At 44.9% G+C, this 23,510-nt stretch overlaps 1 long non-coding RNA gene across 1 annotated transcript in view; it reads right to left on the bottom strand.

Moving 5' to 3' along the window:
* The window catches only part of LOC129625152 (uncharacterized), a 66,285-nt gene extending 52,106 nt beyond the window's left edge, over positions 1 to 14,179 (bottom strand). Inside the window, exons 1-2 of the long non-coding RNA XR_008701286.1 lie at positions 14,063 to 14,179; positions 7,264 to 7,353 (exon numbers count right to left, since the gene is read on the bottom strand). This is a non-coding gene — a long non-coding RNA (uncharacterized LOC129625152). The remainder of the gene's footprint in view (positions 1 to 7,263; positions 7,354 to 14,062) is intronic.
* Positions 14,180 to 23,510: the final 9,331 nt, after the last annotated feature.

Below are 23,510 nucleotides of genomic sequence, written 5' to 3'. Positions count from 1 at the left end.
AATGCCACCTGGGAAGCCCCGGCCATGTGTGTGTGTGTATATATATTTATATATATTCGTTGTTGTTTAGTAGCTGAGTTATGTCTGAGTCTCTTGCGATCCCACGGACTAAAGCCTGCCAGTCTCCTCTGTCCATCGGATTGCCAGGCAAGAATTCTAGATTAGGTAGCCATTTCCCTCTCCAGGGCATCTTCCCAACCCAGGGTCAAACGCACGCCTCCTGCATTGGCAGGCAGATTCTTTCCCGCCGAGCCACCAGGGAGGCCCGCCGGGAGTAATGCTGGCAGTAATTTCAGGCAGGTTAAGTCCCGGTCCCTGGGGAGGCCCGGTCATCGGCTCTTTTAAGCCCTTTCAATCTTTCTGGGTAGAGTTCCTGGTTTTTGATACCACCTGTCACTGAGGACCCCCCAGTGGGTTCTCTCCAAAGGTGGCTGGAAGGCTTTTGCTCACTCATCCAAATATTTCCATTTTTACCTGTCACAGGGAGATCATTACTTTTTTGTTTTATGTCCCAAACAAGGGATATATTGTTATTTTATGACCCTGTGTAACTTTCAAAGGTAGAACCTTAACGCTAATGAATAAAGAATAGTGGTGCCAAAGATAAAACTGGCCTCATTTCCGTTTTATTTAAAGCAAAGCGGATTGTGGAGGGCTCACAAGAAAAAGATACTGCTCAACATAAAATAGTTGGCTTTTTGTTGTTGTTTCAAGAAGCTGTTCACAGGGTCTCGTTCTCGGGGCCCATAGAAGACGTTTGCCCTTCGGCTTGTGTGTGCCACGCACCTGCACCCCCGTCTGGTGTCTAGAGAATCACTGAACATGTCTTAAGGTCCCACAGAGAATGCCAAAATCTCAGATTCATGCTCTTATCCATCCTTGGCAGTTTCGTTTTGAGCACATGGCTAAGCTCAGTTGCTGAGTGCTCCGGGAAGAGGCAGGATGCATCCGGGACTCATCAGTGAGGTGGAGACAGTCCCCAGTATTCAGGGAGAGGGGCAGGGGAGAGCCCAGCCTGCCTTGATGAGCGTCCAGCAGAGGCAGGACCGGGCCTTCCCGTCCTGGAACTGGGTCTGTAAGGACTTCCCGTGTGGCTCAGGGGTGAAGAATCCTCCTGCCAACACAGGAGGTGTGAAGGACTCAGACTCGATCCCTGGCTCGGGAAGATCCCCTGGAGGAAGAAACGGCAACCCACTCCAGTATTCCTAAAATCCCATGAACAGAGGAACCTGATGGGCTACCCTTCATGGGGGCCAAAAAAATCAAGCACAGCTGAGTGACCACGCATGCAGGAAACCTGTGCTCCGGCTCTAACCTGCAGCTCTGGTCCCCTCTCCCGGCCAGCTGTGCAGACTCCTTGTGGACACTGTGATCGAGCTAACACCCTTCCCACCAATCTCTTTTCCAGTTTAATAAACCAAATATTTCCATTTTTATGCCTTTAATAAAGACAAAAATAAATAACTAGGAATAGCTTTAACTTTCCATCAGATCAGATCAGATCAGATCAGTTGCTCAGTCGTGTCCAACTCTTTGCGACCCCATGAATCGAAGCATGCCAGGCCTCCCTGTCCATCACCAACTCCCAGAGTTCACTCAGACTCACATCCATCAAGTCAGTGATGCCATCCAGCCATCTCATCCTCTGTCGTCCCCTTCTCCTCTTGCCCCCAGTCCCTCCCAGCATCAGAGTCTTTTCCAGTGAGTCAACTCTTCGCAAGAGGTAGCCAAAGTATTGGAGTTTCAGCTTTAGCACCATTCCTTCCAAAGAAACCCCAGGGCTGATCTCCTTCAGAATGGACTGGTTGCATCTCCTTAGTCCAAGGGGCTCTCAAGAGTCTTCTCCAACACCACAGTCCACTCCATATTACCCACCAATGTTAAGGTTATATCTTCAAAGGCAACTTAGGGTTAGGATAAACTTCTAGTTTCCCTTAAAAGATCTGGCCATGTGGGTCTCACTTTTGCACTTGGCGCTAAGTGGCTGGGCCTAAAAAACAGATTTTTCCATTAGAAGATGTGGGCATGCCCTCTGCTAGTCCCCACACAGACACATCGTCATTTTCATCACTTGCTCGGTTCCTGTAACCTACTGACTTTGTTACTCCTGATATATTTATAATAGCTCTTTGTTCCAGAAAAAAAGGATATATAATAATATTTATATTATAATTATATAATTTAAAATACATTTATAATTATATAATATAATTAAATATAAATATATAATATAATCATACAAATAATATAAATCTATAACAACATACTATAATTATATATTATAATTATAAGAATATATAAAATACACTTAGCCACCTCTAAGTAGAGAGGAAAGAAACAGGCGAAGCCACACGATCACCATCGTATGCTCTCTATGCCTTTGTTTGCTAAAGGCAGGCCCCAGTATTCTTTCGGAGGTAAAGATAAGGAACCCTTGCTGTTGTTTGGTCGCTAAGTCGTGTCTGGCTCTTTTGCAAGCCCATGGACTGTAGGTCTCCAGGCTCTCTGGTGCATGGGATTACCCAGGTAAGAATAATAGAGTGGGTTGCACGTCCTTCTCCAGGGGATCTTCCCAACCCAGGGACAGAATCCATGTTTCCTGCTTGCCAGGCAGATTCTTACTGCTGAGCTGCTGGGGAGCCCTAAGAAGTCACTTACTGGGAAACACCTTTAGTTACGCAAGTCTCAGTTTCCAGGAGATGGAATTGAGCATAGTTCTGAGAAGAATCACAACAATAACTAATGCTCAGAGCATTTAAAAGTTCTCAGATAGATTCTGTTAGACAACGGGAAGCGTGGGTTAGGCCAAGAAGTGCTTCCACTAGAACTTTCACAACAAACAAGAGGACTATTGCCAGAAGCTGTGCCGTTTAATCTTATAAGATACACCAGTTTCACTGAAGTGCCTTGGAGAGAGAGGTAATATCCAAGAACTAGAACATCCATTAATATTTTAATCAAGGGAACAATTTCAGAGTCTCTGTGAAACTACCGCACAATTGCACTCATTTCACACACTAGTAAAGTAATGCTCAAAATTCTCCAAGCCAGGCTTCAGCAATACGTGAACCGTGAACTTCCAGATGTTCAAGCTGGTTTTAGAAAAGGCAGAGGAACCAGAGATCAAATTGCCAACATTCGCTGGATCATGGAAAAAGCAAGAGAGTTCCAGAAAAACATCTATTTCTGTTTTATTGACTATGCCAAAGCCTTTGACTGTGTGGATCACAATAAACTGTGGGAAATTCTGAAAGAGATGGGAATACCAGACCACCTGACCTGCCTCTTGAGAAACCTATCTGCAGGTCAGGAAGCAACAGTTAGAACTGGACATGGAACAACAGACTGGTTCCAAATAGGAAAAGGAGTGCATCAAGGCTGTATATTGTCACCCTGCTTATTTAACTTATATACAGAGTACATCATGAGAAATGCTGGACTGGATGAAGCACAAGCTGGAATCAAGATTGCCGGGAGAAATATCAATAACCTCAGATATGCAGATGACACCACCCTTATGGCAGAAAGTGAAGAGGAACTAAAAAGCCTCTTGATGAAAGTGAAAGAGGAGAGTGAAAAAGTTGGCTTAAAACTCAACATTCAGAAAATGAAGATCATGGCCTCTGGTCCCATTACTTCATGGGAAATAGATGGGGAAACACTGGAAACAGTGTCAGACTTTATTTTTTGGGGCTCCCAAACCACTGCAGATGGTGACTGCAGCCATGAAATTAAAAGACGCTTACTCCTTGGAAGGAAAGTTATGACCAACCTAGACAGTATATTGAAAAGCAGAGACATTACTTTGCCAACAAAGGTCCATCTAGTCAAGGCTATGGTATTTCCAGTGGTCATGTATGGATGTGAGAGTTGGACTGTGAAGAAGGCTGAGCGCCGAAGAATTGATGTTTATGAACTGTGGTGTTGGAGAAGACTCTTGAAAGTTCCTTGGACTGCAAGGAGATCCAACCAGTCCATCCTAAAGGAGATCAGTCCTGGGTGTTCATTGGAAGGACTGATGCTGAAGCTGCAACTCCAATAATTTGGCCACTTGATGCAGAGTGCTGACTCGTTGGAAAAGACCCTCATTCTGGGAGGGATTAGGGGCAGGAGGAGAAGGGGATGACAGAGGATGAGATGGCTGGATGGCATCACCGACCCGACGGACATGAGTTTGAGTGAACTCTGGGAGTTAGTGATGGACAGGGAGGCCTGGTGTACTGTGATTCATGGGGTCGCAAAGAGTCGGACATGACTGAGCGACTGAACTGAACTGATAGTGGAAGATGGCTATTTATGCTATCTGTATCCACTCACCTGTCTTCTGTTAATTAAAAGGAGTAGGACCCTATGGTCCTTCCCCACCATGTCCTAGGAAATGTTTAGTCAAAGAATAAGCTTAATCAGAGAAGTGAGAAAATGCAGAAGCAAAGGAAAATAGTCAAACAAGACCAAAAAATAGTTCATTATTAAATAAATGTTATTAATAAATAATAAGCCATTATTTCTTAATAAATAAACAAAGTTGAGGACCTTTAGTTCCTCCTGAAGGGGCGAGGACAATACTCTGAGCCATGTCCTGTGAGCTGTCTTACAGGTACTGAAAGCCCAGCAGGCGGAAGATGTTACCAGTGATGACCAGACTATAGAGGCGTGATGTAACTGTCCCCATTTCCTGGAACTGACCTCAAGAAACGGGGATACACTGACCCTGGGGTAAAGATTAACTGTACTCAAGACAGTCAAGAGGACGCCGAGCAGACCCCACATGAACGATTTCAAGACGACTGTTGGAGATCACTGTGCTTGAGCGTAGCCCTCCCTGAGCCTATGAAAGCCCTGTCCACTGGTTATCAGTTGGGGGGGGTCAGCCTTGGACACCAGACCACCCTGTGCTCTCCCCCCGCCGGCTGTTTGCCTCCGAAGTAGACTTTCCTTTCCAGAGACTCTGCCTCTTAATTAGCTTTTGAGCGGCGAGCAGCCAGACCCTATTTTCAGTAACATTAATGATGTACCAAGGCCTCCCTAGAGGCTCGGAGGTAAAGATCCACCTGCCAGTGCAGGAGACACAGGTTCGATCCCTGATCTGGGAAGAGCTCATCTCATATGCTGTGCCACAACTAGAGAGCCTGTGCTCTGGAGCCGGTGGCCACAACGACTGAGCCCGTGAGCCCCAGCTAGTGATGATCCTGGGCCCTGGAGCCTGCGCTCTGCAGTGAGAGAAGCCGCTGCAGCGAGAAGCCCGCACACCACAACTCGGGAGCAGTCCCACAGCGTGAGAAAGCCTGCACAGCAGCGGAGGCCTAGCACAGCCAAAAATGAATGCATGAAATTATATACACGTTAAAAAGAATGCTCTGGGATGCCCGCCCATACTCTTGGCCCAGGTGCTCTGGGGGAAGTTAATTCCACCCTCAGTTGCAGGAGGGATTGTGTGACTTGGACCTGACCAATCACAGTATCACATTTCCCTGGAATGATTTTATGGAGTTATTTCCCAGAAGCCTATGAAAGATCAAAAATGTCTATAAAATTCATGACTGTTATTTTTGGCCACAATTCCCAATAATGCTGGTTATCTGAATTTAAGAGAATTCTTGTCTTGTCTGTTCCCTTGGATGACTGGTTTGCATGAATGCTTCATCCTGCTTTCTACACCACAGGATGTTCTTTTAAACATGAGATTTCGTCTCCATTGGAAACAATGGTAGTAGTTCAAGAGTGAGACAACAGTTTGGCTAACACTTGAATATGAACTGAAAAATCAACTCTTTGCTTTGCAGTCCATGGAGCATGTAGGAAGTCTCTGTCATATCCGTTCAATATTTTTTCTACGTCTTGACAATGTAATTGACTTACAATTAAAATAAAGTTTATGGACCCTTTTCGTGCTCTTCGAGTTGAAGGGGAATGTAATTAGATTTAATTGAGGTTGATTCTCCAAATGACACCCTAGACACAGCGGACAGCATACACGCAGTTTCTTCTCTTGTAGAGAACATATGCATAAGTGCATTTAATAAAAGGAGTTACACATCAAAAGCTTTCAAAACAAAATTGGTAAAAATAGGATGTGACAGATTCTTCCCTTTATTTCTTAGAGGTCCTGCAATTATGTTTTCTTCTCCAGGACATGAACCGGTAAATGATGTTTTAGAGGGGTTGAAGGGGGCTGAAGGAAGCAAGAAAGAGGAAACTTAAAACTTCAGTCTTTCTCAAAATTTCCCCTAAGATAATACGACTGGGCTCAGGAAGAAGTTTTATAACTTGAATACACAAGGTTTGTCTAAAGGTTGATCTGTAGGTGGCCTCAGCCGGTACCAATTATGTTGTTTATCAGAGAAATAATGGAAGACCAACATGACCAACATTACAATGATGCTTTTAAAATTACCTGCTCTTTGTAAAGTGTATTCCCAAAATTAGCTAGGAAAAAGTGATTGGGAACACCTCTAAGAATATATTAATGGAAGAAAATTAGGCAGCTAAACAAGGACAATAATGGGCTTTTTAGACAATAACTTGTGTTTAATTGCAGCCAACTTTAACTATAGGCAGCATAAAAAGCTTGAACAGGCAAAAATGTTGAAGTGTTATTGGTGTAGTGAGATTTCCAACAGCCCAGTGGAAATTAGAATGTTGGTGATTACTTGGTTAATCTTAGCTGTATAGATAGTTCTACTAGATTCAAGGAGACACAAGAGTTCACTTGTGTTACTTGCCACTGAGGAACTCACATGTGCAGCTGAGTTGTCTACATTGATGAGATTAACTGGAAAACTGTCCAGGTTTCACTTCATTTTTTGTTAAATTGATAAATTATGACGCTTTCCCCCAGGACATCAGGCAGGACTCTGTCCAGTCCCTGTGTCCATGGCCCTTCCTCCTGGATAATGGTTATGAGTGAGCATCCCTTGGACTGCAAGGAGATCACACCAGTCAGTCCTAAGGGATTCAACCTTGAATATGCATTGGAAGTACTGACGCTGAAGCTGAAGCTCCAATACTTTGGCCACCTGATGTGAAGAGCTGACTCACTGGAAAAGACCCTGATGCTGGGAAAGATTGAAGGCGGGAGAAGGGGCCAACAGAGGATGAGATGGTTGGATGGGATGAATGGCTCGATAGACGAGAGTTTGAGCAGGCTCTGGGAGATGGTGAAGGACAGGGAGGCCTGGCGTGCTGCTCTTCATGGGCTTGCAAGGAGTCAGACACGACTGAGAGACTAAACAACACCACGCTCATACCTGGCTCCATGCGCACCTTTGTCTTCAGGTTCTGAAGTCCACACTTTCCTATTCAGACTTCCCTTTTGGTCTCAGAAGCAAGTGACTCTCCTGTCAAAACTGTAAGCTGTTGATATGGAAACAAATCATTGTGATTCATTCTTTAGTAATTGATTCAGAGTTTAATTTATTTGAATCTTGTTAAAAATTTAGCAGCCCGATTTGCTTTATAGTAAATGACATTATGTTTTGATATTAAATAAACATAGAATTGGCTGCTGAATTCTACCAGATAAGTTTTTGGCACTTATGGATATGGCCATATTATTTTATTGCTTTCTTTTCTGCCTCTTTATAAGCTGAATTAAAATATTTTAACATTGAATTGTTCTTGACTATCTGAACAAAAACCCACTTGGTTCAGTGCATTATTATTTTTTAAATATAATGTGGATTCTGTTTGCTGAAATTCTGTGACTTGTGGGTTTGGTTAATAGGTTTTGTTTTCAGTGTTATCCCTGTCAAGTTCAGGCATTTATGCTATAGCGGTTTTACAGAAAGAATTAGGAAGCATTAATTCTAACTTTATGCTTTAGGACAATTTTAAAAGCTCATGAATTATCTGTTTCTTGAAGGTCTGAATGAATTCATGCATGAAATTGTCTGGAACTTTATTGAGAAGCAGATCTTGGACAACTTTCTCAATTTCTTCCTTGGTTTGGGGTCTATTCAAGTATTCTGTCTTTTGTTGAGTTAATTTGTAGTACAGTACTTTTATATTTATAGAAAATGGTCTATTCACATCCTCAAAATTATTAGCATATATTGGAGGAAATATTCTTTTAGAATCCTTTTAATCAGTTCCATTTTCACATCCTTAGGCTTGGATGTTAATATATTCTTTTTTACTAACAGTTTATCTATTTTTTATTCAAAGAACTATTTTATGTGTTTTTCAGTTTTACTTTTTCTATATCCCAGTACACGAATGTACACTTTTATATGTATTACCTCAATTTTCTTTTCAGTTATTTCCTGCACTTGTCATTTCTCCTTTTTTCTGCTTCCCTATAAATGAACCTGTTTTTAACTGTATTAATTCTATTGTTCTGCTTGCCTGAGTTCTTTTTCTTGCATTTGTATATTGAGCACACCATCAGCTTCTTTCTATTCTGGCTAAGGAAAGTGTTTGTGATTCTGCCTTTTCTTTTCTTTCATTTTAGCAACTCTTTGGCATCATAGTACATTTTATAGAGTGTTCAGTATCATCATGTTCTAGAAATTCAGCAATTGTACTTTTGACTGTCTCTGTGGCCTGAGTTATTTAATATTAAAAATATGTTCCTTTTAATTTCCAGGGGGCCAAGAAACTCTGTTTCTTCAATTATTGTGTATTTCTGGGTGCACTGCATTATTGTTGGGAACTGAGGGTGATTCTATATTCTAATCTTTGAAATTTTGAATTTGCTCTACATCTAGCTTATGACCAGTATTTATAAATAACCTATACACACCTAAGAAAGAGCTACATTCTGTATCTTTCCACAGCAATATTTAAATTATATACCCTTGGACTATGCTATTCAGGTTTGTCTATATTCTAACTTTTCTTCTATAACCTTCTGATTTGTCGGTGATGGAGTGTTACGATCATGCTTCCAACAACCAGCACGTTTATGATTTCTGTGCTCTTGCTGTATCTCAAAAAGATGAATACATATTTCAAAGTGGGGAATTCTTATAAAGGTGATGGTAAGATGGTTTACATAGTAAGATGTTTCAAAGGGCCTATTACGAATAACACTGGATAATATGGTGAGGAAGTTATTTCTTTTTCATTTGTCTTCATTCTGATAGAAGAAAATCTCAACTCAGTGGCGTCGGCATATTTTTATGACTTTGCTAACTCCTCTAATTCCACGTGATGATAGAGAAGAGCCACTCTGGTGAGAATATTAGGCAGCATCTGGAGAAGTTCTGTGCGTCTTGTACCACACGCCTCTTCCCTGGGATCGCCAGCCCAGAAGTGGACCAGCGTATTCTGAATAATCTGGCTTCTTTGCACTCTGGGCTTCTGTTGGACCCCACCGAGAGGATGCTGGCAAGCCTGGGGAACCATGAGGAAAGGGTCTTTGCGTCCCTGGCTCCTTCTCGGCCGGGGTCACTTTGGGTCGCTGTTTTCCGTCACCAGATGCCCAGTTTCTGTCTGTTGCCCCCGCCCCCGCCCCCTGGGCCACAGCTGCTCATCCTGTGCTGTTATCATTCCGTGTCTTCCTTCCAGTCCAGGGCTGGCGACTGCACCACGCGGCTGCTGTCTCCGTGCCATTGCTCTTCTTCTTGTTGATTTCTGAGCTTGCCCCCACCATCCCACAACCTTGTACACAGTCTTTCTTCAAAGCTCCTTCTTCACCCAGTTTAGGGTGTATTTCCCCGTTTCTTCAGTGACAACAGCATCTGGGGAAATTTACTAATTATTTTTTGATTTGTGAAATACTAATCCTTTTACAGCAGGAGAAATTGTTTTTGTATTTTTGACGTGGATGTAGAGCTTCTGTTTTTATTGAATTGAAAATAATTCAATTTAAAGAAATCATACTAAGCAAATTATAAATTTTATGAAGATGTAGTAAAAACTCATAGAACCAGAATGTGAATTACTAAAATTTGGAGACACTTTAAAAATATATTTCAGTGCTCTTTAATTTAGTGTATATAGTTTGTTTCTACTTTAGATCACCAATCTGACTTTTCCCTTTGTCTAACACCTCCTTTCTAAAGCAGCCCTTCAACAGTTAGTAATAACAGACCTGATGCTCTGATCCCAAGTTTGTTTGCTTTTTTCTATTTCTATGGCATATTTTCCCCACCCTTTTATCTTTATTTATTTACTTAACTTTTTGGCTGCATTCAGAGACATGCAGGTTCCTAGTTCCCTGACCAGGGATGGAACCCTCTGCACCGGAAGCATGGATTTTTAACCACTGGACCACCAAGGAAGTCCTTATCCTTTTATTTTAAAACAATGGGAGTCACTTTGTTTTAGTATATATTTTGTAATACAATATATTTTGATTTTTTGACTAAAGCTGAAAGTCTTCTTGATTAGTATGAAATTTGATGTGCTATGGCCGAGACATTCTTTGTCCTTATTTCTGAAGTCAGGAGTGGCTCACTGTCTCCTTGCTGCTTCCTTCTCTGCTCTGTGTTGTTGCTTAGTTGCTAAGTCATGTCTGATGTTTGCAACCCCATGGACTGTAGCCCATCAGGCTCCTCTCTCCACAGGATTGCCCAGGCAAGAATATTGGAGTGGGTTGCCACCTTTTCCAGGGGATCTTCCTGACCCAAGGATCGAACCTGGGTCTCCGGGATGGTTCTTTACCATCTGAGCCAGTACAACCGTCCTTGACCTTCTTCACCTATTAGGCATGTCATTCTCGTAGCATAACTGTGAAGAGTCAGTGAATTCATGCCTATGAAGTGCTTAGAACAAAATACATAATAAACATTATATCAGTGTTAGCTGTTATTATTTTTACTGCTACTCTTATTACATTATTATTTTCTTAATAGATGAAGCTTTTCTTTCAGGAACGAGGACCTGGAGTTATTTAGACCTGTGTGGTCTGATATGCTGGGTGTTAACGTGGCTACTGAGCATTTAAAATGTGGTTAGTCTGAATGAAAAGGTACCCCGAGTATAAAATGCATATCAACTTTTAAAAATTTAATTTGAAAACCAGACTGTGAAATATCTCATTAGTGAAGTTTTAGATCAAATTCATTCATCTGCACCATTTTCCTTTCTCAGGGACTCAGTGCTACTGAGCACATGTCCTGCTGCCTGGGGTGTTCTCCTTGGAAAATACTGCTTAAGTGACATGTGTTAAAATGCCTCAGTTGATTCTGATTCCTCATTTGAACAATCCAGTTGTAACGCCAGTAAATGGCCTGTTGGTTGCAGCCCAGAGAATATGTGAATGACATCTTGTCGACATGTTAATCAGAAGTAACTATTCCCTGTTCACAGCCTAGCATATCGAGCTCTTGTCTGTGAGATCATGCATCATTGCAGAAATTTCATATCCAGTTTTCTCAAACCTCTTTTCTTCAGTACTTTTCCTTTCCATCAGTATCACCAGAGATTTCAGGTGTATAATATAACTGTTGGAATCATAATATGGTATTTTTGCATCTGAGTATATTTCACTTTGTTAAAAAAATCATATTTACAGAGAACCAGGCAATGTCATTATTTTTATTTCAGATGCAATCACAAGAGCAACCAAAGAGCACATTTTTCATCTGTCCGTGGTTAAAACCACTTTGAGGTAAAAATAGCTTTGTCAAATTGAAAAGGAAAAGAAATAACACCAACATATATGCCTTTCTCAGAGTGCCTCCGTGTGCCTATGTATTTAAATAAAATGCATGGAAAAGCATGCAGTATATCAGAAGTCATTTCAGATATGTTTACAAAACTTCTGTAAGTGAATTTCTAAGATCAAACCCCGTGCTCCTTGAGTCAATGGGATGTTAGATGCATTATTTATCAGTTGATTCCCAAGAACAATCATAAAAGCCTTGATCTTACAGTCCTCCCAGCCCAGCTTGGTTCCTACCGGCTTCCAAGTAAGTCACAGGCACTTAAGTGCTACATGCCTAGGCTGTGATTAATTATGAAAGAAAACCTAGCCTGTCCCATACAAGCTGGGAAGAAAATGGAAATGCCTGGGATGGCCCGGCATCTCTGCCTTTAACTTTCTGTTCTGATGTCAAGATATTGGTTCATTGTTGCCAAGTTAACTGACTCTTTCTCTCATTCTCTCATGAACAAGTAGTCTGCAAGGAATCTTTAAACTGTGAGGATCTTGTGTATGAAAGACATCTGGACAGGGTATCATTTCTATGTCAATGATGCCGATATTTAAATGCATCTCATCCAAACATAAGGACACATAAATACAGAGGATTTTAATTGGCTTTTTGGTGAAAAAGTGCCAAGACAGAATAGTTGTTTTTGGTTTTTTTGTCCCTGCTTCTGCTACAAGGCAAGAAAGAAAATCATGCTGAATACTTAAGCACCAACTTATTAGAATAAACATGACCCTAAGCTTTTGTTCTTCATGTTTTTTTGAGTGCTTGTGTGAAAAGCCTGATAGCCAGAGTTTTTTTTGTAGGAGAGGCAGTTTCTTAAAAACACCTGTTCAAAGAGAAGGACAAATAGATACTTGGACGTGCAACACTGAACATGTCAAAAATGATCTTTGAAAATGGACCTGCCTGAAAGAAATACAGTCTTCATTAAATTGTGAAACGAACTGCAGCGTACTGACCAGGCTGTGTCTCTTCCTTCACGGGTGGAGCATCACTATCGTTTTCCTGGATGTGTTTCCAGGGCCGGCAGAGATGCAGCAGCATCAGAGGGCCATCGAGGGCAGGGAGGGTCAGTGTGCAGTGGAATCCTGATGTCAGGCGTGTGTGCGCTAAGCTGCCTCATTTGTGCCCGACTCTGTGTGACCCTGTGGACTGCAGCCCGCCAGGCTCCTCTGTTCCCGGGATTCTCCAGGCATGAATACTGGCATGGGTTGCCGTGCCTTCCTCCGGCGGATCTTCCCGACACAGGGCTGGAACTCACACCTCCTGCATTGGCAGGAGGAGTCTTTGCCACCAGCACCTCCTGGGAGGTCCTGAGGTCCAGCTCTATCGGCAAATCCTCAGCTGCCAGGCCCCATCTGTAGACGATGTCTGGGGGTCTCAGTCACATCTCTTTGGCCCACGTTCTGTTTCAGCTACAGCTGGGGTGCCCATTTCCAACTCACCGCTCACTGAGAGGGCCCTCCTTCAACTGTGCCCTCTGTAACATGTGCTATGAGGCTGACCTGGGAGTCCTCAGGCCCTGGTGCAAGCCAGTCAGCACATGTGAGGAGGGAGCGTGTGACCCAATGACCCACGGGCAGCCCTCAACCATGGGAGGCAAGAGCTGGAGGGCAAACGCTCGCCCTCCAATCTCTGTGTCAACAGTATTGGGAAGCACGGTCACTGATTCTTCAAGATCCTCAGGAAATGAACCTGCCTTCCCCACATCACAAACTTGCGTTGGCTTTTCCTCCTCCCCCTTTTCACTCTGCCTTTCTCCTGCTTCCCAGCTTCACTCACCTCCAAGTTCTTGCTCAGATTCTGGTTTTGGGTGAACCCAACTCAGATTCCTTCTCAAGATCTAAATATTACCATCTGCTTGACAGGGGTTGATCACTGGATGTGCAGGAAGTGATGGATCCCTGATGAAGAAGAAGCAGGCTGAGAACAGGGCAGTGAGAAGCTGCTGAGGAATCCAAGGAAGCATCATAAGGTTATATTTAATACTGATTATGATGATGAGGAGGAGGAGGAGGAGGAGGAGGACAGTTTGCTTTATAGAAAATGTTTCTCCATGTAACAACAATAGTTATGTTATGATTGTTACTGCTAATCTTAATTACATGTTTTTTGTGCTTTACTTTTTTTAAATGTGCCAGATCGTGTGCTAACCCTTTGGCTGCTGTGGTAAACTGCTTGCAAAAGATCAAAATAATCACCCCGCCTCTATCCGTAGCTTGGACAGTCTCCTACCACATGGATTCTGGGACTAGACACATGACTCACTTTGTCAAATGAGACACTAGAAATGTGATGCAAGTAGAGGCTTGAGCACCTGGATTTTTACTCTCCTGCTTCACTTAATCAAGAACACCACAAGAATGAGCGTGAGGGCTTTTCTGGTGGCTCAGTGCTAATGAATCTGCCTGCCAATGCAAGAGACACAGGTTTGATCCCTGGCCTGAGAAGATGACACATACCTCGGAACAACTAAACCCATGTGCCACAACTCCTGAGTGCATGTCACAACTCCTGAGCCCATTTCAGAACTCCTGAGCCCGCGTCAGAACTCCTGCGCCCGCGTCACAGCTCCTGCGCCCGTGCTCCTGCGCCCGTGCTCCTGCGCCCGCGTCACAGCTCCTGCGCCCGTGCTCCTGCGCCCGCGTCACAGCTCCTGCGCCCGTGCTCCTGCGCCCGCGTCACAGCTCCTGCGCCCGTGCTCCTGCGCCCGCGTCACAGCTCCTGCGCCCGTGCTCCGCAGCAAGTGGAGTCACGTCAGTGAGAAGCCCTGCACCGCTACTCCAGTGTAGACCCCACTCACTGCAACTAGGAAAAGCCCACACAGTGAAGCCCCAGCAGAACCAAAATAATAAATAAGTAACATAACAGTAAAGACTAAGCCTGAGACGGTGTGATAGCAAAGGCATTGTGGAGGAGAGTCCAGGCACAGCCTGCCAGTGATCAGACAGGTGAGTGAGGCCAGCTTAGACGAGCTGACCCAGACTCATGAAGACAATAAGCATGTATTGTTTTAAGCTGCCAGTTTTCAGGTGGTTCATCACGCACCAGAAGCTAGGCAATAGGGCCGTCCCTGGAGGGCCATGGCTAAGACTCCCTGCTCCCAGTGTAGGCAGAGGGGGTTTGATTCCTGCCCAGGAACTGGAATCCACATGCCTCAACTAAACAATTCCCCAGGCTGCAACAAACAATGGAAGATCCAGCCCCAGAACAGCCAAATAAACAGATAATTTTTTTTTTTAAGCTAAGCAACACAGAGGCATTGTTTCATGTCATTCTTGCAACATTCATATAAAGCAGCATGCTACTACCACCTGCTTTTTATAGGTGGAAAGCTGGAGCTTAGGAAGGTTACTTCCCACAAAGTTACACACTTGGTAATTGACAGCACATTTTAAAACTAGGTTTTCTTGACCCAAAGCAAACTACCTCCCTGAGATTGTCATGTGGGTCAAATATCGTTTAGGAAGTCATTGATTAGTTAATTAATTCACTCCAAAATCTTTGGTGACAATCTACTTTGTGTCAGGTTCACCGGAAGGTTTAGGTGGTGTAGAAATGAGTCAGTTCAGTTCAGTTCAGTCGCTCAGTCATGTCCGACTCTTTGCGACTCCATGATCCGAAGCACGCCAGGCCTCCCTGTCCATCACCAACTCCCAGAGTTCACCCAAACCCATGTCCATCGAGTCGGTGATGCCATCCAGTTATCTCATCCTGTCGTCCCCTTCTCCTCCCACCCTCAATCTTTCCCAGCATCAGGGTCTTTTCAAATGACTCAGCTCTTCACATCAGGTGGCCAAAGTATTGGAGTGTCAGCTTCAGCATCAGTACTTCCAATGAACACCCAGGACTGATCGCCTTTTGGATGGACTGGTTGGATCTTCTTGCAGTCCAAGGGACTCTCAAGAGTCTCCTCCAACACCACAGTTCAAAAGCATCCATTCTTTGGCACTCAGCTTTCCTTATAGTCCAACTCTCACATCCATACATGACTACTGGTAGAAATGAATAAACCATCAAAATAACCTCAGAACTGATTAAAGGAAGCAGACATGTGATCAAATAAAGACAGTGCAGTGCAACAATTTAGGTGTTTACAAAGAACAGCAGGACACAGCAATACCATCGAGAATGAGAACATGGGGGGAGCAATTTAACAATATATTGGAATTTTGTTGAAAAAGTATTTCTCTGCCAAAGTCTATCGCTGCTAAACATTTCAGATTTATCTCTGGGGCCCAAACATGTAAATAATCTAAATTCTCTTCACTAAATCTATTTTCAGCTACACCTAGTAATAACATTCTTCCCAATTCCTTACTGTATATTCTCATTTCAGGTATTAATTACTTTTAAAAACTTTAAGTCCATCCAGTGCATGTACTTCTTAACTTTTAAAAGAAAGTGTCAGTCACTCAGTCGTGTCCAACTCTGTGACCCCCATGGACTGCAGCCCGCCAAGCTCCTCTTTCCGTGGGATTCTCCAGGCAAGAATGCTGGAGGTGGTTGCTATTCTCTCCTCCAGGGGATCTTTCCGACCCAGCGATCGAACCTGGGTCTCTTGAGTTGCAAGCTGATTCCTTACCATCTGAGTCATCAGGGAAACCCTTCTAACTTAAAACCAGATATAAACAAGCTTTCAATTAGAACTATTTCCCCTGCTCAAATTGCCTCAGTTTCACAGTCATGGGGATCATTGCAGCAGAAGCTTGAAGTGTTTAGAGAATACCAGGCTGTTCATCAGGTTATCATGGAATACTATTGTTGCTGTTCGGTCGCTCTGTTGTGTCTGACTCCTTGTGACCCCGTGGACTGCAGCACGCCAGGCTTCCCCGTCCTTCACCGACTCCTGGAGTTGGCTCAGACTCATGTCCACTGACTCAGTGATGCCATCCAACCATCCCGTCCTCTGTCATCCCCTTCTCTTGCCCTCAATCTTTCCCAGCATCAGGGTCTTTTCCAACGAATACTATATATCAGTTTAAAAGAATCAGGATAGTATCTAAGATTGCAAAATAAGGTATTGTTGAGTGGAAACACTCGGGCAGAATTATACATAAGACATGTAACATTTACGCTAAAATATTAACCAGATGTATTCTGTACACACACAAACTCACACACGTGAATTTGAATCTAATCTTGTGCTTTAAAACCACTTTGTAGTATTGTGCTTTTTTAAGCATCACTGCACTGTTTCTATTATTTTCCTTGGGGACACTGCCTGCCACAATGATATGCATGCCTGCTTTATTCCATTAAACTGTAAGATTCTTGAGTTCCTATTTGCTACATGAAATGATGCATTCCCCGGGGCCAGGAAGGGACTGATTAGGAAGTAAGAAAAGCACACAGAGTCAGGGGCAAGAGACCGACCGATCAGCTTTTGATCTGTTTTTTTAAATGCCTGTGGTGTCTGCTTCCCACCTGAGAAAGGAGACATCAGAAACTTCTCTTTTGCCCCGAATATCGGCCATTCCCTGTGACAACTCAGATTACTAATATCTTCTTAATTAAACTGACTTGGAGAGTTGATCTGCAATTTAACCACCATGATATTAAAGCTTTGGAAAAACACATACTAAACCAACTTTTGAAATAAAATTGCCCCTGATCCTGGGGGCTCCCTGTCCTAACTAGAATTGGGCAAGTAGAGTAACTCTTTTGAACAACGGCTCAGTCACATCTGTTCCTACATCTTTAAATATATTTTCAGCTCTAATCTTGCATCTAGAGGTAATGATGGCCCTGAAAGAGTATTTCTCATTTTAAACAGGGAAGAGTTTCCTGGAGTGAGTCAGAGAGAAGATCTTGGCTATAGTTTATTTTCTGCCCAATTTCTTCTAGAATGTTCATTCATTTTATGAGCATCTGTTCCATGACAGATCTTCTGTTAGACCCTGGGTGTGCAGAATAGATGAATTCTGCCCTCCATTCTTGGGCTGGCGACACAGAAAGCACATCATCACTCACAACAATGAGGTCAAGGAATGAAGCCAGAACTCCTTGGCCAGGGTGTGCGGTGCAGGCCTCTTCAGAAACGACATTTGAAATAAGGCCTGGAAGATGAGCACATGTGCCCACAGGAAGACATGGGGAAAGTGAGTTCAGGCAACAGGAATAGCATGTGGGGAGGATTAAAGCAAGAGAAAAGCACTGGCCTGGTCTTGGGGCACAGAGGACACGAGCTTGCAGGAGCAGGGACTGGCAGACTATCTCTGTGAAAAGCCAGAGAGTACATTCCCTTTTCCCTTTCCTGCACTGGAGAAGGAAATGGCAACCCACTCCAGTATTCTTTCCTGGAGAATCCCGGGGACAGGGAAGCCTGGTGGGTTGCCGTCTATGGGGTCGCACAGAGTCAGACACGACTGAAGTGACTTAGCAGCAGCAGCAAAGGGCATTTTACATTCTGTGTTAGGATGGGACAAACATCATTGTGTCTAAAAAGAATGAGGAAGAACATCCTACCCCTTAATTTGAAGAATTATTCTGTTTCACATTTTGGGGTCTTCTGTAGAATAGCAGGATGAAGTATGAAGGAACTTTAAAATATAAGTTGGAAGAAGATTGTCTTTTTTTCAGGTATATATGTGTATAAGTGTATGCTCAGTCAATTCAGTCATGTTTGATTCTTTATGACCCCATGGACTGTAGCCTGCCAGGCTCCTCTGTTCATGGGGTTCTCCAGGCAAGAATCCTGGAGTAGTTTGCCATTTCCTCCTTCAGGGGATCTTCCTAACCCAGGGATCAAACCCAAGTCTCCTGCATTGTTGGCGGATTCCTTATCTCTGAGCCACCAAGGAAGCCATACATATGTATATAATTAATCATAATGTATAACGTGTAATTACATATTATTATATATTTATATAATTAATTATAGTCTATGCTGTGTAATTATATAATTACTAATTATATCAATATAATATATACTTTAAAAAATTTTATGGTTGGACATCTCACAGTTGGGTGGGTGTGTCTGTACCAGTCTCACGAGTACTTGTGTTTTCAATATACCTAAGAGTCTTTACGTTGCTAAAATGAGAAATATAAAAAGACTTTACCATGTTGCCTAGTGACTTGCTTAAATAATGACAAGCAGACTCAGGAATTTTATTTCTAATCCCATTTTCAAAATGACTGAGCTGAGGACCATGGATATATGAGAAATAGGAGGAGAAAACTGCTACCAACGGGGGAGGAAAAATTCTCGACTCCCCGGGTCACCAACATTCAGGTGATGCAACAATGGATTCAATTCACCACATTGCGCATCCCACCATGGTTCTTAGGGTTTTCTCTCACTAAGAGCTAAGTTTGGAGGAAACCTGGGGCCAAGCGTGCTGGGAAAAGAGACATATTTAGAAAAGGATCTGAGCAATTCTGAACTGAAATCCAACCAAACACTGACTTTTCAAAAATTGAATAATCAGAAGAAATCTGCATATGTGCACACAAGTTTGGTCAACACATTCTGCTGTTAATGTCTGCTCTATTTTATGCTTCAAAGTCAGCGAGTGCAATTTAATGTGCCTAAGTCTCACCTGGAGTTCTTTTTAGAAATGAAGATTTCCGGGCCCTAGACTCCAAGATTCCGATTTAGTACATCAGAGGCAAAACCCTGGAATCTGAATCTTCATTACGTATCTTGAGTGATTTTTGTAAAGGTAGCACTATTTACAACAGCCAGGACATGGAAGCAACTTAGATATCCATTGACAGATGAATGGATAAAGAAGTTGTGGTACGTATACACAATGAAGTATTTCTCAGCCATAAAAAGGAATGCATTTGAGTCAGTTGTAGCGAGGTGGATCAACCTGGAACCTGTTAAACAGAGTGAAGTAAGTCAGAAAGAAGAAAATAAACGTTATATATTAATGGATATGTATGGGATCTAGAGAATGGTACTGATGAACCTGTTTGCAGGGAAGAAATGGAGACGCAGATGTAGAGATGGACTTGTGGACACCGCGGGGGAGGGAGAGAGTGGGGCACATTGAGAAAGTGGCCCTGGCGTGCACACTCTCACGAGTAACACAGGTACGGGCTGGGAAGCTGGTAGCACAGGGAGCTCAGGCCAGGGCTCTGGGGTGACCCAGGGGGTGGGGTGGCGGGGAGGAGGCTCAAGAGGGAGTGCCGGGAGCCAGCATGGGAGTCCCCACCCCATGACAAGGTGATGTGGGAGAGATCTGGTGGGCAAGGCAAGCCAGAACTCAAGGGGTGCCCCTCTGGGCCTGCCTGAGCGTCTACCCCAAAACCTGAGCCTGTCTGTTTTACTGCTTCATGACTTTCACCAACTCTTCTGACATTAACAGGGGCTATCCCCAACCACCTTTCTCTGTAAGAAGATCAACTTAAAACTCTAGTTAATAAGTCTCCTGGACATAATAGGAGTGTTTCGATTCAAACCCCTCTGATGACTTTCTAGCTTGTCTGACAGGTTTATTCAAGATTCACAGCCTCCCAACCAGGAGAGGCGCAGGAAGCTTAAGATATTCTAACAATGCAGAGCTTCTCAGAGAATAGAACTAGTAGAGGATTTCTTTGTTGAGCTAATGCTTGTGCCAAGTTTCCATATCCCTTACCTACTGTGTCCCTGGAAGTATATTGATTAATATAGTTGGTGTATAGAAATGTAAGTAGTAGCTTTAATGTTTGGACCTTGACCTTGACCTTGGGCCTTAACCTTGGACCCTTGAGTTAATTCTTTTCTTGTTATAGCCCACCACTTTTGCCCTATAGGAATGCAACTTTATCTAATGCTTTTGGAGGGTGGCGCCTGACTTTAGAATAATCACCTTTAGAGAAAAATAAGTTTTCTGAGGAAAGGGTCATAAAATGTTAACAGGCTTCCTGGCCAGAAGATGATGTAAATCACCTAAAACTTTTGCATATGATAAATTTGCAGAAAGAAAGCCTGGCTTCGATAAGGATCAAGGACTGCTGACCTTGCATGACTCTCCCCTTCCCCCATTATCCTCTATGCACAACTTAAGGTATAAAAACTGCTTTGGAAAATAAAATGTGGGCCTTGCTCACCTCTCCATGTCGTTCTTTCTCTTTCCTTTTCCTTTTCAAGCTGATTTCCCTGGAGCGCAGGGGCTCTCTGCGTTTACTTTCCTGCCTGGGCTTCTAAGACCCACTCGAGAAGGTGCCTAAGGTAGGGCACCTTCCGTGATTCGAGAGGGCGCCTGCAGCCTACGTGAACAGAGCAAGTCCCGTGCTGGGGCTTTATTGGCTTTCTGAGTAAACCAAGGAATATCAGTCTCTTTTCTCTCCTCTATTTTCTTAACTGCAAAATTCTTTCCTTATCTCTTTATCTATTCTTTTGCCGATGCCGTCCTCCCGAGGGAATCCCTGGATCCAACCGGGGCTGGACCCCGGTAAGGGAGGGGGTATACACATGACTGATTTGCAATGTTGTATGTCAGAAATCAACACAACATCGTAAAGCAATTTTTTTCCAGTTTAAAAAAACGGTCAGCTCTCTGCCATGCTGTGAGAACCCTTATAAGTAATAAGCTGGCTCTTAAAAAAAATGGCCAGCTTTGTTAAAGCCGACTTATTTGCAATATTTCTCTTTCTCTGTCTCTCCCTTCCTCTTTTCCAATGATGAAAACATGGCAGGATGCACGGCAGCCTGCATATTCTCAAGAATTAGGCCCAAGTCATTCTCCTCACAAACTCCAAGGATCTTTTTTAGACTTAATTGGCCAAGAAGGAGGAGAGTCCAAATGGCTGCTTGGATGTAATTGCCACCCACGCTTGGTTCTTCCCACCTCTGAACAGGTGTAGAAGTCATGAGTCATCCCTCTTGATTTCTTTTGGCATTTTGCAACTCATTGTTTTAGAGACCGAACTGTTTTGTGAAAAATTTAACTTGTCATGCTGTCAGAAAGCTTTCAGGAAGCTATTTGACATTTCAATATTTTTTTAAGTTAATAATCTAGGAGACCCTATACATATTTCTTTGGCTATTTCAAACATGTTTGTTGTGAAAGGAAACCATTTTCAGTGGAGATTAAGAAAATGCCTACACGTATGATCTCAGAAAACCTGGTCTCATTGTAAAGGCTGTGTGAGGCTGGAGACTTGTTTCTATCATCTTTTCTATCATCATGAGCTAATCACTAATAATGAAGAGACCATATTTTTGCTGGAGAAAGAAAATGAATTATTTTCATTTCTCTATAGAAAATGTTCATGCTAGGGACTCTGAAGATAACGTTGTTGTCTATAGAACAAGAAAATACACTTTGGATTTCCCTGGTGGTCAAGTGGTTAAGAATCCACCTTGAAATGCAGGAGACACCAGTTCAGTTCCTGGTCTGGGAAATCCCTCATGCAGCAGGGCGACTGAGCCCGTGCACCACACGCCCCAGAGCCCGCGCTCCACACACCCCAGAGCCCGCGCTCCACATGCCCCAGAGCCCGCGCTCCACACGCCCCAGAGCCCGCGCTCCACACGCCCCAGAGCCCGCGCTCCACACGCCCCAGAGCCCGCGCTGAGGCCCACACACCCAAGAGCCTGTGCTCCACACACCCCAGAGCCCGCGCTAAGGCCCACACGCCCCAGAGCCCACATTCCACACGCCCCAGAGCCCACACTCCACACGCCCCAGAGCCCACATTCCACACGCCCCAGAGCCCACACTCCACACGCCCCAGAGCCCACATTCCACACGCCCCAGAGCTCACGCTGAAGCCCACACACCCCAAAACCCCCGCTGAAGCCCACACACCCCAGAGCCTGCGCTGAGGCCCACACACCCCAGAGCCTGCTCTCCACACGCCCCAGAGCCCACGCTGAGGCCCACACGCCCCAGAGCCCGTGCTCCACACACCCCAGAGCCCATGCTCCGCATGTCCCAGAGCCCACGCTGAGGCCCACACACCCCAGAGCCTGCTCTCCACACACCCCAGAGCCCACGCTGAGGCCCACACACCCCAGAGCCTGCTCTCCACACACCCCAGAGCCCACGCTGAAGCCCACACACCCCAGAGCCCATGCTCCACATGCCCCAGAGCCCGCGCTCCACACGCCCCAGAGCCTGCACTGAAGCCCACATGCCCCAGAGCCCACGCTGAGGCCCACACGCCCCAGAGCCCACGCCCCACACGCCCCAGAGCCCACGCTCCACACGCCCCAGAGCCCACGCTGAGGCCCACACGCCCCAGAGCCCACACTCCACATGCCCCAGAGCCCATGCTCCGCATGTCCCAGAGCCCACGCTGAGGCCCACACACCCCAGAGCCTGCTCTCCACACACCCCAGAGCCCACGCTGAGGCCCACACACCCCAGAGCCTGCTCTCCACACACCCCAGAGCCCACGCTGAAGCCCACACACCCCAGAGCCCATGCTCCACATGCCCCAGAGCCCACGCTCCACACGCCCCAGAGCCTGCACTGAAGCCCACATGCCCCAGAGCCCGCGCTGAGGCCCACACGGCCCAGAGCCCACGCTCCACACGCCCCGGAGCCCACGCTCCACACGCCCCAGAGCCCACGCTGAGGCCCACACGCCCCAGAGCCCACGCTGAGGCCCACACGCCCCAGAGCCCACGCCCCACACGCCCCAGAGCCCACGCTCCACACACCCCAGAGCCCACGCTGAGGCCCACACGCCCCAGAGCCCACACTCCACACGCCCCAGAGCCCACGCTCCACACGCCCCAGAGCCCGCGCTGAGGCCCACACGCCCCAGAGCCCGCACTCCATATGCCCCAGAGCCCACACTCCACACGCCCCAGAGCCCACTCTCCACACGCCCCAGAGCCCGTGCTCCACACACCCCAGAGCCCGCACTGAGGCTCACACACCCCAGAGCTCACGCCCCACACGCCCCAGAGCCCACGCTCCACACGCCCCAGAGCCCACGCTCTGCAGCGAGAGGACACGGGGCAGT

Source organism: Bubalus kerabau, chromosome 13 (genome assembly GCF_029407905.1).
Source record: "Bubalus kerabau isolate K-KA32 ecotype Philippines breed swamp buffalo chromosome 13, PCC_UOA_SB_1v2, whole genome shotgun sequence".
Classification (NCBI taxonomy): domain Eukaryota; kingdom Metazoa; phylum Chordata; class Mammalia; order Artiodactyla; family Bovidae; genus Bubalus; species Bubalus kerabau.
Note: the sequence above shows the minus strand (reverse complement) of the source record. Positions and strands in the feature narration are given on the sequence as shown.